The following is a 14936-nucleotide window of genomic DNA, read 5'->3' as shown; positions in this document are numbered from 1 at the left end:
ACCGACATAATAGTCTCTCTGCTATGGAAAAAATCCTTTTGACCTTAAGATTCTTGGCCACCGGTGGCATACAATTGAATCTTTTAAGAAGCTACTGGAATACCACCCCAGGAGTAAAACATTTGTAATAAAGTAAAGGAAATGACGTCACAATGACATGACGTCTATTGCAACAACGTCAAAGTGTTACAACTTACATACTATTTGGCGTTAAAATTAACACAATTATAACCAAAATAATATATAACATCATTATAAAAAGCATATAGTTGATATATGTATATGTTATCTAATTAACTAGATTATTAAATTAGAATCAGTTATGATACAAAATTATTATTGGAAGGTTATGGGTATTACAGAATCCACTGATGCATAGTAAAAATGGCTATAATAAATATTTCTACAAATGTGTGACCTTTGATGTGTGACCTTGACTTTGGTAAAAAAACATATAGGTCTTGCACTGCCTGATAATTGAGAACAATTACATCAGGACATTTTGAGAATTCATTTTAGTATGGTAGAATCCTAACCAAAAAAAGGCATATTTAATCAAAATGTGTGAATTTGACCTTTGTGTGTGAATTTGACCATGACCCTAGCAACCTGGATCTTATATCTGACACTCAGCTAGATACAGGAGAACAAGTGTGGACAGTTATTACAGAATCCCTTGATGCATAGTAAAGGAATGATTAAATAATGAATAATTCATAAAATTTGTGACCTTTGACCTAAATGTGTGACATTGACCATAGCCCCTAGGATTATATGTGTTGAATGTGAAGCATCCCCAGATGATTGAGAACAACTATGACTTTTAAAGGTCGAATTGAGGAAATTATTTACAGAGGTTTGAGCGATTGTTGTTTCAATTTTACGTTATTAATGTAAGTTTAAAACACTATCACATATGTGGGCAGTGTTTATGTTACACTACACGTTGTTTTTTTACGCATTTTTCCGTAAAGCACGTTTCAATGGTCACAGTTTGTAAAGATGCTTTAAGTTAAAATAAATAATTGAATTATTTTTGTACAATGCTGACGTCAAAGTACTGATGTCGTCTGCAAGCGACTGTGTTTAAATATACGCTTGAAAGGGAAGCTTGATGCTCGTTTAGATCATTAATGTTCAGTAACAAATAATTTAAATAAAAACGTTGATGTACCGCCGAACCACCTAGGAAGATTCGTTTTCACACAAAACTTTACTTCAAGGATGCCATCCCAACGGATTTTCAGTGGCATTTTATTACCTAACGGACAGAAATGCCACTCATAAGTTATGTCATAAGCAAGAAGCCCCACTCTTTTTTCGTTCACTTTTTATCAAAGCATAAACGGAGCACGGCAACACACAATCCATTCCCATGATGAAACATTAATTGTCGTAATGTAAAGATTAAAATATATATAAATTGGGTAATAAGTTGTATGGTTTGTTTTATAATCAGACAAAAAAAACACGAACAAAGATATAAAAAAAACACAATGTTTTGTCTTCGTCGCAAAAGTAAAAAAGAAGAACTTTGCAACACAAATGCACATTTTTTTTAAACCATTTGTGCGAAGAACTTTATTAAATATTCACATAGCTGACCAGATATTTAAACAAGCTATTTTACCAAATGTACACTTTTCTGTCACATTATTCAGACGTTTTTCAAATATCTGATCAATATGTTCGTAACCTAATACAAAATACACTGCTCCAGTACCCGATATTTTCTTTACTGTAATAGTAACAGCTACCTCCTAGGTAATATATTTTCACTCAATTGAAACAGTGAACGAAAACCTGTCTGCACCGGAAGATTCGACCTTGCGTGCCCTCATTGTTATTTTATTGCACTTGCTAGCTGAACCAATAAATATTGGGCTCGCTTTTGTGGAATAGGCTCGTTATTTCCATTTTTATCAGACACAAATTTTGCCTGCTATGATAGCAGAAGTAATCGAAAACTTCTTCCCGGTCGCCGCTACCCTTAGAGTAGGGAGGCAAGAATGAAGCGGAAGGTATTATGGTCGCCTCTACCCTTGGGGTTGGGAGGCAAGAATGAAGCGGTTGGTATTACGAAGAGCCACCGTCTTTCTGCACAGCGTCTCTTGCAGATCAAATGTTCGGTTGATACATAATTCTCATTGATTGATGATTTCGGCATCAATTAAGGATGTGTTCAGTCGTTTGGTGGGCTTCTCCACGGACACATAATTAGCTATGAGCGGGAATAAAAACGAAACATTTGCCGAAGTATCGGCTTGAATCGCCAACTTGTTTCGATATACTTATAACATACTGAACAATATTAAACTCCCCAGTGTGTTAGCATACAATGTCCGCTACCCAGTTCCACATGCCTGTTATGGTATTAGTTATTCTTTTATGTTATGTTAAAAGATTTTACTATAGAGCAATGCAAGAATATTACCTAACATTATTACGCATTGGGTCCAAGCATGGGCTATTTTATACCTAAATCTACCTATATGTACAATATGTACAATACTGCACTAAAACCTAACTTGTAACATATTTAGGAGTCTCCTGAAACTATGCCCTCTTATTTGTCTCACTTAAACATTATGGATATGATATATAAATAATCAGGTTTAGAAAACTCACAACAAAAATGTAAAGAATATGTCTAATAGTGTCTTCCTAGGAAAAAATAATATTTTGTAGTAATTTAATCCGATAAAAAAATACGAACACCTTTACTTACATTTGTACAATCGTTATAAAGAAGAGATAATGCACACGTGTTTTAAAAAGAAACCCATCATTTTAAACAGATAAGGAATGTAAGTAAAATGTAGTATTTTCATTATTTTTCTCCCTCGTATCATCTAAAATAAGTCTCGTCACCCTTGTCCTATTGGACTTAAGATTGACACTGTGTAACAAACCACTAAATTTTGTTTTACGCATTCTTCTATCAGTGACGTTTGAAGTATAATGCATCAATATTTGTCATCGAGTAGTTGATGAAATAATCGCCAAGATCAAATGCCTTTTAGCTATGTTTATTGATATTCCGAATGCGAACAGGGCACACTAGAGATTTCAAAGCGTGCCGTCCACAAAGCGCACCTATAGAGAAGCCCATGAAACCACTAATCACATCCTCCAGTAATGAAGGAATTATCAACAATTGAAGGCCAATGTATCGGCTGACCATGCGATCATGCAAGGGACGCTGTATGGGCAGGTGAAGGCTCTTCATAACACCACCCGTTTCATTCGTGCCTACTGACTCCAAGGCTAGCGATGATCGTGAAGAAGAGAGTTTAAATTACGTCTGTGACCATAGCAATCACAATTATTATCTTACGAACACACTGGAATAACTTGCCTATTCCCCATATGCAGTGGTTTACATCAGCTATCAAAATATGCATTAATTAATTAGAGACCAAGGTGACTGATTAATAGATAATCACGACGACATTTTGTTTTTTAGGTTTAAGTATGAATATTTATTGTTAAGGTATGAATAATGCTTTTAGTTGTACCACGTATAATGTGCGGTTATTTACTGTGTTGTTATTCTAATACAAATTGATGAAAATACATTTTTTATGTTGTTAAAACAAAAGACAGGTTTAATGTGTGTATAACTACGAATAAACATATACGGTTGTGTGAATTTTTATTTGCAGCTTGTCTGAAAAAAATATCCTCTTGACGTGGTAGTGATTTTTTAGTTATAGGAGTAATCTAAAACACATCATTGTATCTCATCACGGTACTACTCTCAGCAATGAAGGCAGATACTTTTCGCACGCCATGTCGGACAGGTCTGATATCACATAATATCAAATGTAAACAACCATAATATATAATATTTTATTTGTTATGCCTCTGTTTATATGTAAACAAATAAATCTTAAACATGTAAAATTAAAACGCACTGCAAATATTAAGCGATTTATAATGCGGCGAAATGTGCACATGAGAAAGCAAGATGAAGTCAACGTGGATCGATGAATAGTAATCATTGCAAAATCTTGATTAATAACGTATTAACATTCTATAAATGGACAAACAGAATATTACTTGTTGTGTGATTAAACATAACGTTACATAAATTACGTCACTAAATAAATTAACTATTGCAGGATGCAAGCTGCCGTCTATATGAACGTTACGTTGGAAAACTGTAAAATGAAAACACTCTACGCAAACACAAAATATGCAATATTTTGCATCCTACCTTATCACAACCAGTGGATTTCTTAGCAAATTACAAAATCGAATAATGCATTTAATTTTTAAATACTGACGTTTATTCTTTAGAAAGTGTGGGTGTTACACAGATTGGTGAGCTAGTGGTCATACGTTGCATTTTTAATTTTTGTCAGGTTTGTGATGTGGATTTACGTGAATTTTAGGGGACAAACACGAAATTGAATACAATTTTATTATACGTTTTAACACTAGTATTATCTTGCGTAACAATGACGAAATTGATCAGTGGCATGACGTGTAGATGTATTGCGAACATTGTGGGAAATCAAGGGATGCAAGCAACGTCGTAAACATAATTAAGTAGTACAATGATTTGTGTTATTCTGTTGCAAACACAATTAAAACGAGAGGTAAACTTATTGACATTTATTAAAACAGTGGATAAGTTTAGATAATTTTAGATTTAAAGGTAAGATATAAAAGAAATTATGCATCTAAAGATGCACGCTATGGTTAACCTTTAACTGACAAGACGGCAATTGTTAAAATCATCCCTCATTCATATACGATTTTTAAACCTCTTGCCCAGATCAATTCTTGTCATACAAGAAATAGTTCCAAAACGGCATTTCTTACAAAAAATATCAAATTTCAGAGAAGCGTAATCTCAAATGTAGGCGGGCATAAATTGTGTTATCGGTGGGAGCATACTCATTTTGGAAACGGGCGTAGTTAATAATTGGTATATGTCAGAGGTATAATGACGCTTGAAATATTGGGTCAGCGTCTCCAATGACAGTGTAAACTAGTGATAAAATAAAATCCTATATTCCTCTCAAATAAAACCCATAGGCTAAATAAATAAATCATAATTACGATATCAATTATATGATGCTGAGTAATTCCTATGAATAACTATGTACAATCAGGGACCTATACATACAACCCAGGTACAATAAATATTTAACTATAGCTTACACGACTTAATAAGTGGTTATCACGAGTTATATATCTCGTTCAAACAAAATTATTAAATAGTTTACAAGAGTAAGTTTTTTCGTTCAAATTTCTTTAACAGCACTGTGTATTACTTTTATGCGTGATAATAGAAAACCGCGCGACGATTTTTAAATGTCGAATTAAGGAAATTATTTACAGAAGTTTGGGCGATTGTTGTTTCAATTTCACGTTATAAATGTACGTTTTAAAAAATATAGCATATGTGAGCAGTGTTTATGTTACACTACACGTTTATTTTTAACGTTTTTTTGCCTTAGAGGACGTTTCAATGGTTACAGTTTGTAAAGATGCATTAAGTTAAAATAAATAATTGAATCATTGCTATACAATGCTGACGTCAAAGTACTGATGTCGATTATGAGCGATTGTGTTTAAATATAAGCCCGAAAGAAAAGCGTGATGCTCGTTTAGATCACTAATGTACAATAAAAAATATTTTAAATATTTTTGGGTGTCACCATAGACTTCAGGCTTAACTTTGATACTCATATTTCCAATATTTGTAGAAAAGCATCAAGACAATTAAATGTGTTAAAAAGACTAGGGAACAAACTATGTAAATTAGGGAAGATAAACATATATTACTCATTTATTATGTCAAATTGTAATTATTGTCCGTTAACATGGCATTTCTGTGGCAAAGTCAACACTAAAAAAAATTGAAAAAATACAAGAGCGTGCACTTCGTTTCATCTACTCGGATTATACTTCTACCTATTGTGAACTATTATCCAAATCTAAATTACCATCGTTGAATGTACGTCGCTTAAGATCTATAGCTTTAGAATCTTTCAAAATAATAAATAGAGACACACCTTCATACTTACATGACCTGTTAACTGTTAAACAGACTTCATATTCTTTCAGGTACTCCAATACTGCTGTTATACCTAAGGTAAGGACCACAAGATACGGCATCAGCTCTTTCCGCTTCAGCGCGGCCAGGCTTTGGAATTCTCTACCGCAAAACTTCAGAGACCAATCGAACTACAATTGCTTCCGAAGTCTGGTCAGCGCATGGAGTGGAGAGAGTTGCGCTTGTTCTTGCTGTTCCGCAGCTTCATAGCCTTATTTATTTACTAAATTTAGTTGTAGTTTTGTTTGCATTTAGTTTTATTTGTACTGCTTTTATTTATTTTTGCTTGCATTTCCCTTGTTTTCTTCTGTTTGCTTTGTTTGTATGTGTAGTTATCATCCCTTTCCAGTCTCTATAACCCTAAGAGCGTGAGTACTTTTGTTTTTGCCTAATTTGTGTGCATGTATTTGCTGCTTTTTATGTCTTAACTATGAAATATATTCTAATTTGTGTTATGCACTTGTGAGGAAGTTGCTGATCAGTTCTTTCCAAATCTGATTTGGGGGATATATGTTTTTTAGAATTGTCTTATTTGTCGCACTTTTGTGCTTATTTTCCTATTCAGTTTCTTATTTATTTTGTTTTATTGCAGTTTTTAGACCTAGGTCAAGATCAGCAACTTCAACACAAATTTTAATTTAATGTATTATTTCTGCCAATTGTATTTGTGATGTTTGTAGTCTGCCAGTTATTTAAATTTTGCCTCTGCATGAATATATTTGTTTTAAATACCTCATGTCTTAAAAGTCTATAGGATTTATTATTTATCATTTAATGCTGATGTTTGTTTTAAATATGCATGTTATTTATTGTTATTATTGTAAATGTCGGTTAATAGCTATTCATAGCTAATGTTTCTTTGTTACACATGTACCGACTTAAAATTAAATTTGATTTGATTTGATTTGTTTAAATAAAAACGTTGATGTACCGCCCAACCACCTACGTAGATTCATTTCCACATAAACTTTACTTTAAGGATGCCATTCTAACAGATTTTCAGTGGCATTTTATTACCTAACGGAGAAAAAAAAACTACTCATAAGTTATGCCATAAACCAGTAGCCCCACTCTTTTTATCAAACATGTTATCAAAGCATCAACGGAAACGGGAACTCACACTTTAGTTCAATTTTCAAAGATTGAATTCGTAATATTACGATTTAAACAAATATAAATAGGAACGCAGTTTTAAAGTAATAATCAGAAAAAAGCTATCAAGAAATGTTTGGTCTTCGATATTATTTTTTTCTTGTTTGGGTTAGAAGAAAATCGGAATATAAACTAGTATGTGTTGATTTTCGTGTTCCATTTGTCGAATTGAACACAAAACCGAAAAGACGGTATCTATACGGACCTTCATTGGAATCAAAATAAATGAAAATAAATATAAAATAAATTATTGATGTGTATACATACCTCGGTTACCAACTACGAATCGCAAAAGTAAAAAAGAGGAACATAGCTACACAAATGCACACTTTTCTTAAATAATTTGTGCGAACAACTTTATTAAACATTCCCATAACTGACCAGATATTTAATCCAGCACTTTTGCCATTATACAATATTTTCAATTTCTGTAACAGTTTTCAGACGGTTTTCACATATCCGATTTCAATATTTCCGTAACCTAATACGAAAAACACTCCTCCAGTACCCGATCATAAATGATCTTTACATGTCATAAATTTCTGCTATCTCCTTCGGTCATTGATTTTCACTCAATTGATGCAGTGAGCGAAAACCGGTCTGCACCTGAACATGCAACCGTGCATGCTCTCATTGTTATTTTATTGCACTTGCTTGCTGGACCAATCAATATTGAGCTCGATAAAAAAAATGTGGAATAGGAACGTTGTTCACATTTTTTATCAGACAAAAAATGTGCTTGCTATGGTTACAGAAGTAATAGAAAACTTCTGCGCGATCGCCATTACCCTTGGAGTCGGGAGGCCAAAATGAAACGGATGGTATTATGAAGAGACTTAACCTCCCCGTAGATCAAATGTTCGGTTACTACATAACTCCTCATTGGTTGATGATTCCTTCATCACGCTTTTGAATCTCTAGTGCATGTGGTGGATGTGTTCATTCGTATGATGCGCTTCTCCATGGACAGTTAATAAGCTGTAAGCGGAAATAAACAAATAGGAACAGTTGCCTTAGTATCGACTTGAATCACCAACTTGTTTAGACTTAATAATAACAGTCTAAACAAATTGTAGTCTCCCTTATTTGTCAGCATACAGTGTCTGCTACTCAGTTCCTCATGTCATTTATGACATCAGTTTTTCTTTTATGCTATGTTATAAAATTTGACTTTAGAACAAGGCAAGACTAAAAGCTAGCTATAGTGAGGTCGCCGTGGCGTAGTGGATATGATATCCGCCTAGCGATCGGGAGGTCACGGGTTTGATCCCCGCTGTGGGAGCGTTCTTTAGATCTCCCCTAGACACCAGGGAAACGGAATCGAGAGCGTATCATATGAGCCTTAGGCTTGTTATGCAATCGAGCTTTAATAAATAGGTTTAAAAAAGGCGTACTTTATTACGCATTGAGTCCAAGCATAGGCTATTTAATTCGCTAAAAGCGATCTACGTGTACAATACTGCAGCAAATCTTGTTACATATTTAAGAGGCTCCTTAAAATATGCCCTCTTATTTTTCTCACTTTGACCATGTAACTTATTACAAAATTAACCTGCTGTTAATATGATATATAAAAATTCACGTTTAGAAAACTCACAAAAATCTGTTTAGAATATGTGTAATTGTTACTTCCTATGAAGATAATATTTTGCAGTAATTCAATCTTATAACAAGAGCACCGCCTTGCGGGTGCAGACCACTCATCTATTTTTCTTTTAAAGGTGAAGGGACCCATCTCAATACTTCAATCACAAAGGAGGGATGGATGGGGTGGAGAGGGCTGTAAAGTGTGGGTGTGTGGTCATTTATTACATTATATTATCTTCCAAAAAATAAGAAAAAAATGCAAAATATCAATCAAATCTAATCATATATAAGAAAGTTATGGCAATTTTAGCAAAAATTATTAATAATTTGACCTTGATAGTCAATGTCATTCAAAGGTCAAGCGAACATTTAACTTGCCAGGTACAGAACCCTCATGATAGCATGAAAGTATTTGAAGTTTGAAAGCAATAGCCTTGATAATTTAGAAGTCAAGTGGATCTAAACACAAAATTTAACCATATATTCAAAGTTAAAAAGGGCCATAATTCCATCAAAATGACAACCAGAGTTATGCAACTTATCCTGTACTGTCCCCTTATGATAGTTTAAGAGTGTTGCAAGTTTGAAACCAATATATATGATACTTTAGGAGTAAAAGGGACCAAAACACAAAACTTTATAAAATTTTCAATTTCTAAGTATAAAGGGCACATGATTCTGTCAAAATGCCAGTCAGAGTTACATAACTTTGCCTGCACAGTCCCCTTAAGATAGTTAGAAAGTGTTTAAAGTATGAAAGCAATAGCTTTGATACTTAAGGAATAAAATGGACCTAAACACAAAACTTAACGAAATTTTCAATTTTCTAAGTATAAAAAGGGCACATAATTCAGTCAAAATGCACGTCAGAGTTATCTAACTTTGCCTGCAAAGTCCCCTCATGATAGTAAGTTAGTGTACCAAGTTTGAATGCAATAGCATTGATACTTTCTAAGAAGAGTGGACCTAAACACAAAACTTAACCGGACGCCGACGCCGACGCCAAGGTGATGACAATAGCTCATATTTTATTTATTTTTTTTCAAAAAATAGATGAGCTAAAAATACAAACACCTTCACATTTTTACAATGTTATAAAAGAAGACACACGTGTTTTAAATAATAAAAAAAAGGATACACAATGTAAGTAAAATGTAGTGTTTACATTATTTTTTGTCCTCTCATCATCTAAACAAGTATCGTCATCTTGGTCCTTTTGGACTGAAGATCGATGTCACGTAATTATGTATCGTTCGTGGAAAACACACCGTAACAAACAAAGTTCATTTCTGTTTTCATCGAGATTTATTTCTGTTGAATAATTTCTAACACAACGCTTCTAATGTTCATGAAGTACAATTTTACAGCGCGGCGGCCAATTGGCCGCCACGTCAAGACAGCGTGACTGCTCTACTCGATTGTCAAACTAGGACTCTAGAATTGTCTTTCTTACAACAATGCACAGCATTTTATTCCAGGGTACATGAACATAAAATTTAGATATTTCCTATGTCATTCTTGGTTGGTTAACTGTTCTCTTACCCCGATTTTCTAAACCCACCCCTTCGAATAACCCTTGTTGATTGGATGGATCGCTTATACACCTACCACATGTCACAGCAGAAGAGTGCAATATACAATTATCACTTTGGGAACAGGAGACCTCATTTCATTAGCATACTTGATCATACAAACAGATGCTTTCTATGGACAAACCACATTGTTAATATAAAACCTAACACTTCTATAATCAATTGCGTAAACCCCGATACCCATAAGATACACATTCAATCCGAACTTGTATTTGTTATGTACATTGGGAAATTGGATATTTCAATTATTTAAATTTCATTATATACCATATCTGAATTGGGGCTTGTTATGTACGAGCCGAATTGTTAATCAAGGGCTAAAGACAAATCAACATATGTTCCCGATAAATGAACTACATTGGAGAAATGAAACCATACTTCCATAATCAATTTTTCAAACTTCATAACATACCCCATCCGAAGACATCTGTTATGTTAATTCTAAAATACCCACAACTTACAGTTACTTTACAAGATGAACTCTCAAATAGTTTGATCACTTTAAACTTCTAACTTCTGTTTACGTATAAGATAGAAATATTGATGTAAAACCTTTCAACATTTTCTTACATATCAGTAATTATAACAGTTCCTTATTAATTACTCAAACATATTATTAAAATATTTCCCTGTTATTAAATCTATCTGTACTTAAATTTCTATCATAAGAATAAACAATATGGTTATGTCACATCGACACTGTGTAACAAACCAATAAATAATGTTTATTACGCATTCTTCTATCAGTTACGTTTGAAGTTTTATGGATCAATATTTGTCATCGAGTATTTGATGAAATAATCGCCAAGATCAAATGCCTTTTAGCTATGTTTATTGATAGTTAGTATTGACATGTCTTTCAGTTTCCGCAAATGCAAAAGTTTTATGTGATAATTTCAATTGAAATGTTAAATTATTTAAATGTTTATTCTTATACTGATCTCTACGGAATTGTTATTGTGTTTATTTTGTTAGTTAAAGTACATACTAAATACATTTTGAATTAACGTATTTTAGGAATGTTTTTTTTAAGAGAAGAAATCCTAAAAAATAATTTCTTTTAAATGTATAATTATGTTTTTAATGCATATAACTGTTGTTTTTTATGATTACGTTTTTATGTTATGCAAACTAGTTTCGGATATGAGAGTATTACGTCGTTTTGCATGAAAACCATATACACCACATATCTGCTGGACAAACATGAACTGCCTATTGCAATCTATATCGAAGATAGTTGCCATGTGGTTGGTATATTGGTAATACAATACTTGAAGCGACCTTAGACCTTATTTTTTTTTAATATTTAACTTAGCATTGCGGACTCGTTATAAAGCTTCCCATGCAGGTTTGAGTCTGGCTGACGGAACCGTCCTTAGGAGCTGCTGCGTACGGTAATTTATACTATACGGCATGGTATTTTACAAGCGCGTGCTATTACCGGTAGTCGTTGATACAATTGACGCTATTTTCGACTCTAAGTTTTCGGACACCTGTATTTAGTGAATATTTTTTCGTATCTCAGTTTTCGAACACGAACAAAAATAAAAAAGAATTAAGTGTCCGAAAACATAGAGTAATTACGGTTGATATTAAATGTATGTGCACATGTATGCGTACTTAAATTCGGACAGTACGTAAAGTCGGAAACGTAAATAAAGTGTTTAGATGATCAATACTGTGGACTCATATGGTGTTAATCAATGCAATTGCCTTTTTTAACAACAAATGCCGAGTTTCAAAAAAATCAAGAGAGTATTAAAAAAATTATTTACTTGTGTCCGACTTTAAGTACTGTCCGAATTGACGTATTGCATCCGTATGTTACGACACTTGTGTGCAGTCAGTATACAATACAATAATTGTTTCAATAATGAAGGAACTGATACAGCGTAACGGTAACGATACAGCGTGTTTACATTATATTTTATTAAGAGGAATGTCAATGCCAAATAATTCACGAGATACCCCGGTACTTTAGTTGAAATTTACAACGAAACTTTTAATGGAAATTAAATGATCTCAATGTTGTACTCGCTACAAAAATTGTATTTACAAATAAATACACCCACGCCAATGTTCGCGCGCTTTTTATCAGGACAAAGAAATTCATTTATTTAATGTAGAATTTGTTACCTAAAATAGCTGCACACGACGCGTGCAAACCGTGTCAGGTGATTTACGGCTGTTGCATTACAACGGTCCTGATTGGGAGCTTATTTCATCATATCTGAAAATAGAACCATATGCCGAAATTCATTTGACACTTTCGAAAAGTTCAAACGTTTGTGTTTATGACTCTTATCGTCTATATTACCCACCCATAATTTGGTTTAAAAAATATAAATCGGGCATATATGGGATTATCGATTAACAGTCGCTCCTTTAATCATATCATTTATTGACAATGCAAACTAATTAGCAGGTGTTAACCGCGTTCACACCGTTGAAATTAATATTCATTTTCGCTTTCGTTACCGCTATTGTATTGATTTATTTAATGTTCGGCGTACAGTCTTATCATGTCTAACAGTCGTGTTATCTTGGTATTTTGACAAGTCAACACCACATCTGGACAAGATAGCATGACAACTTGACAAGTCAACACCCTTACGACAATTGATTGCACTTTGTTATCGGATTATAAGTGTACAAACACATAGTCAGCGTGTTTATTCTACGTATGTCTGTCAATAAATCGGGCTACCGCTCTTTTAGATTCATAGTAGCCCGGCGGGCGTGATCTGGAAAATTTCAGTAGCACGATGAAAATTTTTGTTAGCCCCCGGGCTCCGGGCCATGGATTTGTCGGACACTGATTTTTTATTTATTTTTATAATGTATAGTTACCTTCCGGAATAAAACGCCTCAAACAGTAGAGAGAATCACACAACATTATAAGGTGAGTATAACAAGTAATAACAGCAATGACATTACATCTGATTAATTAAGCAAGCAAATGGAAATAGGGAGCAAATAATCGCATCACTTTTGTCGGAGCGATTGGGGACTGATTGATAGAGAATACTAGGTCGATGCCGAATAAAGCGATGTTTATTTTGCGAGGCTGAGAAAATCTGAACCACGAGCCTTGGCCTTCGGCACCGACCTATTATTCGATTTATCTCATCAATTTTCTTAGTCGTCAATTGTATTTCTTTAAACATAGCATAGGAAAAAAAACTACACGGAAAATCCCAAAGTTATTTTAAGCACATTGTTTTGTTATTTTATTCGTGCCGAGCCTAATATATTTGAAAAAGATCAGGCACTAGCCTGTTTGACTGTTTATCCTACCTCTACGTCCCCGATTTTAAAGAAATAATGAAAAAAAATACTAAAAAACTGCAGCTTTAGCGGGAAGGAATATGAGTTTGTCGTTTGACGTGTTAATAATGACGTCATGAGTACGCGCACTTAATATTTGTAAAAAAAATGTTTTTTTTGCTTTTTGTGTTGCATTTTGTGTTTAAAATATATAACATCTTGGTATAATGTTTTTTTGTTTTGTTGAATCTGATTCAATTTTACTAAAAATGATTACTTTATAGTTTATTCCGAGTAATATAACCATCCTCCACACTTGACTGATATAAGAGTCCGCCGCGCGTGACAGCTATATTTCAGCATTGTCTGAGCTGCAGAGCTCACAGAGAGGGTCCAGGTGCTAGTGAAGGAGCGTGATACCCTTCGGGAGGACGTAAGCTACCCTCAATCGCAGTCTATGCGACACAATCTTATCTTCACGTCAATACCAGAGGCAACCGGAAACGTTATGGAGACGCCGGAGATGAAGGAGGTCAATCTATGCCAGCATTTGGTGAGCGCGTTCAAGCTTTCACAGGAAGTAGCTACCTCTATTAGATTCGAACGCGCTCACCGGTCTCCGGGATCGCCGACACATGGAAAGAAAAGAAACATTGTTGCTAAGTTTTCTTTCTTAAAGGATAGGGAAATGGTGAGAAAAAGGTGGAAGGAACTTGATGGCACGGCGTTCCGAGTGTTCGAACAATTCCCTTCGGAAGTCATGATGAAAAGGCGTCAACTAGTGCCGAAAATGAAGGAGGCGAGGCGGCTGGGTAAGCGGGCTTACCTGGCCTACGACAAGCTTTACATTGACGGCACCCCGGTGCGCGCGTAGGAGCACGGCGGTGGTGAAATATCTATCCTGTTGTGGAACATCAACGGACTAACTGATGTAAAGAAGTCATCTTCCAATTTTGTAAATATTTTAAGTTCTCATGATGTATGTTTTTTGTTTTGAGTCTTGGGCTAATAGTTCCAGCGATGTCAATTTAAATGGTTATGTGTCTTTTAACTTTTTCAGAAAATTTCAACACAAAAAAGCGTGTAGAAATAGTGGTGGTATTGTAATATATATGAAAGAAGAATTAGTTAATGGTATTAAAATTGTAAGAACCCATTATGATACAATTATCTGGTTGAAACTTGACCACTTATTTTTTTATATATCAGAAGATTTGTATATATGCGCAACATATATTTGGGGGCGTGAATCTCCAGTTTATAACACT

Source organism: Dreissena polymorpha, chromosome 3, assembly GCF_020536995.1.
Source record: "Dreissena polymorpha isolate Duluth1 chromosome 3, UMN_Dpol_1.0, whole genome shotgun sequence".
Lineage (NCBI taxonomy): Eukaryota > Metazoa > Mollusca > Bivalvia > Myida > Dreissenidae > Dreissena > Dreissena polymorpha.
The sequence above is the reverse complement of the archived record's forward strand: the minus strand, read 5'-3'. Positions refer to the sequence as shown.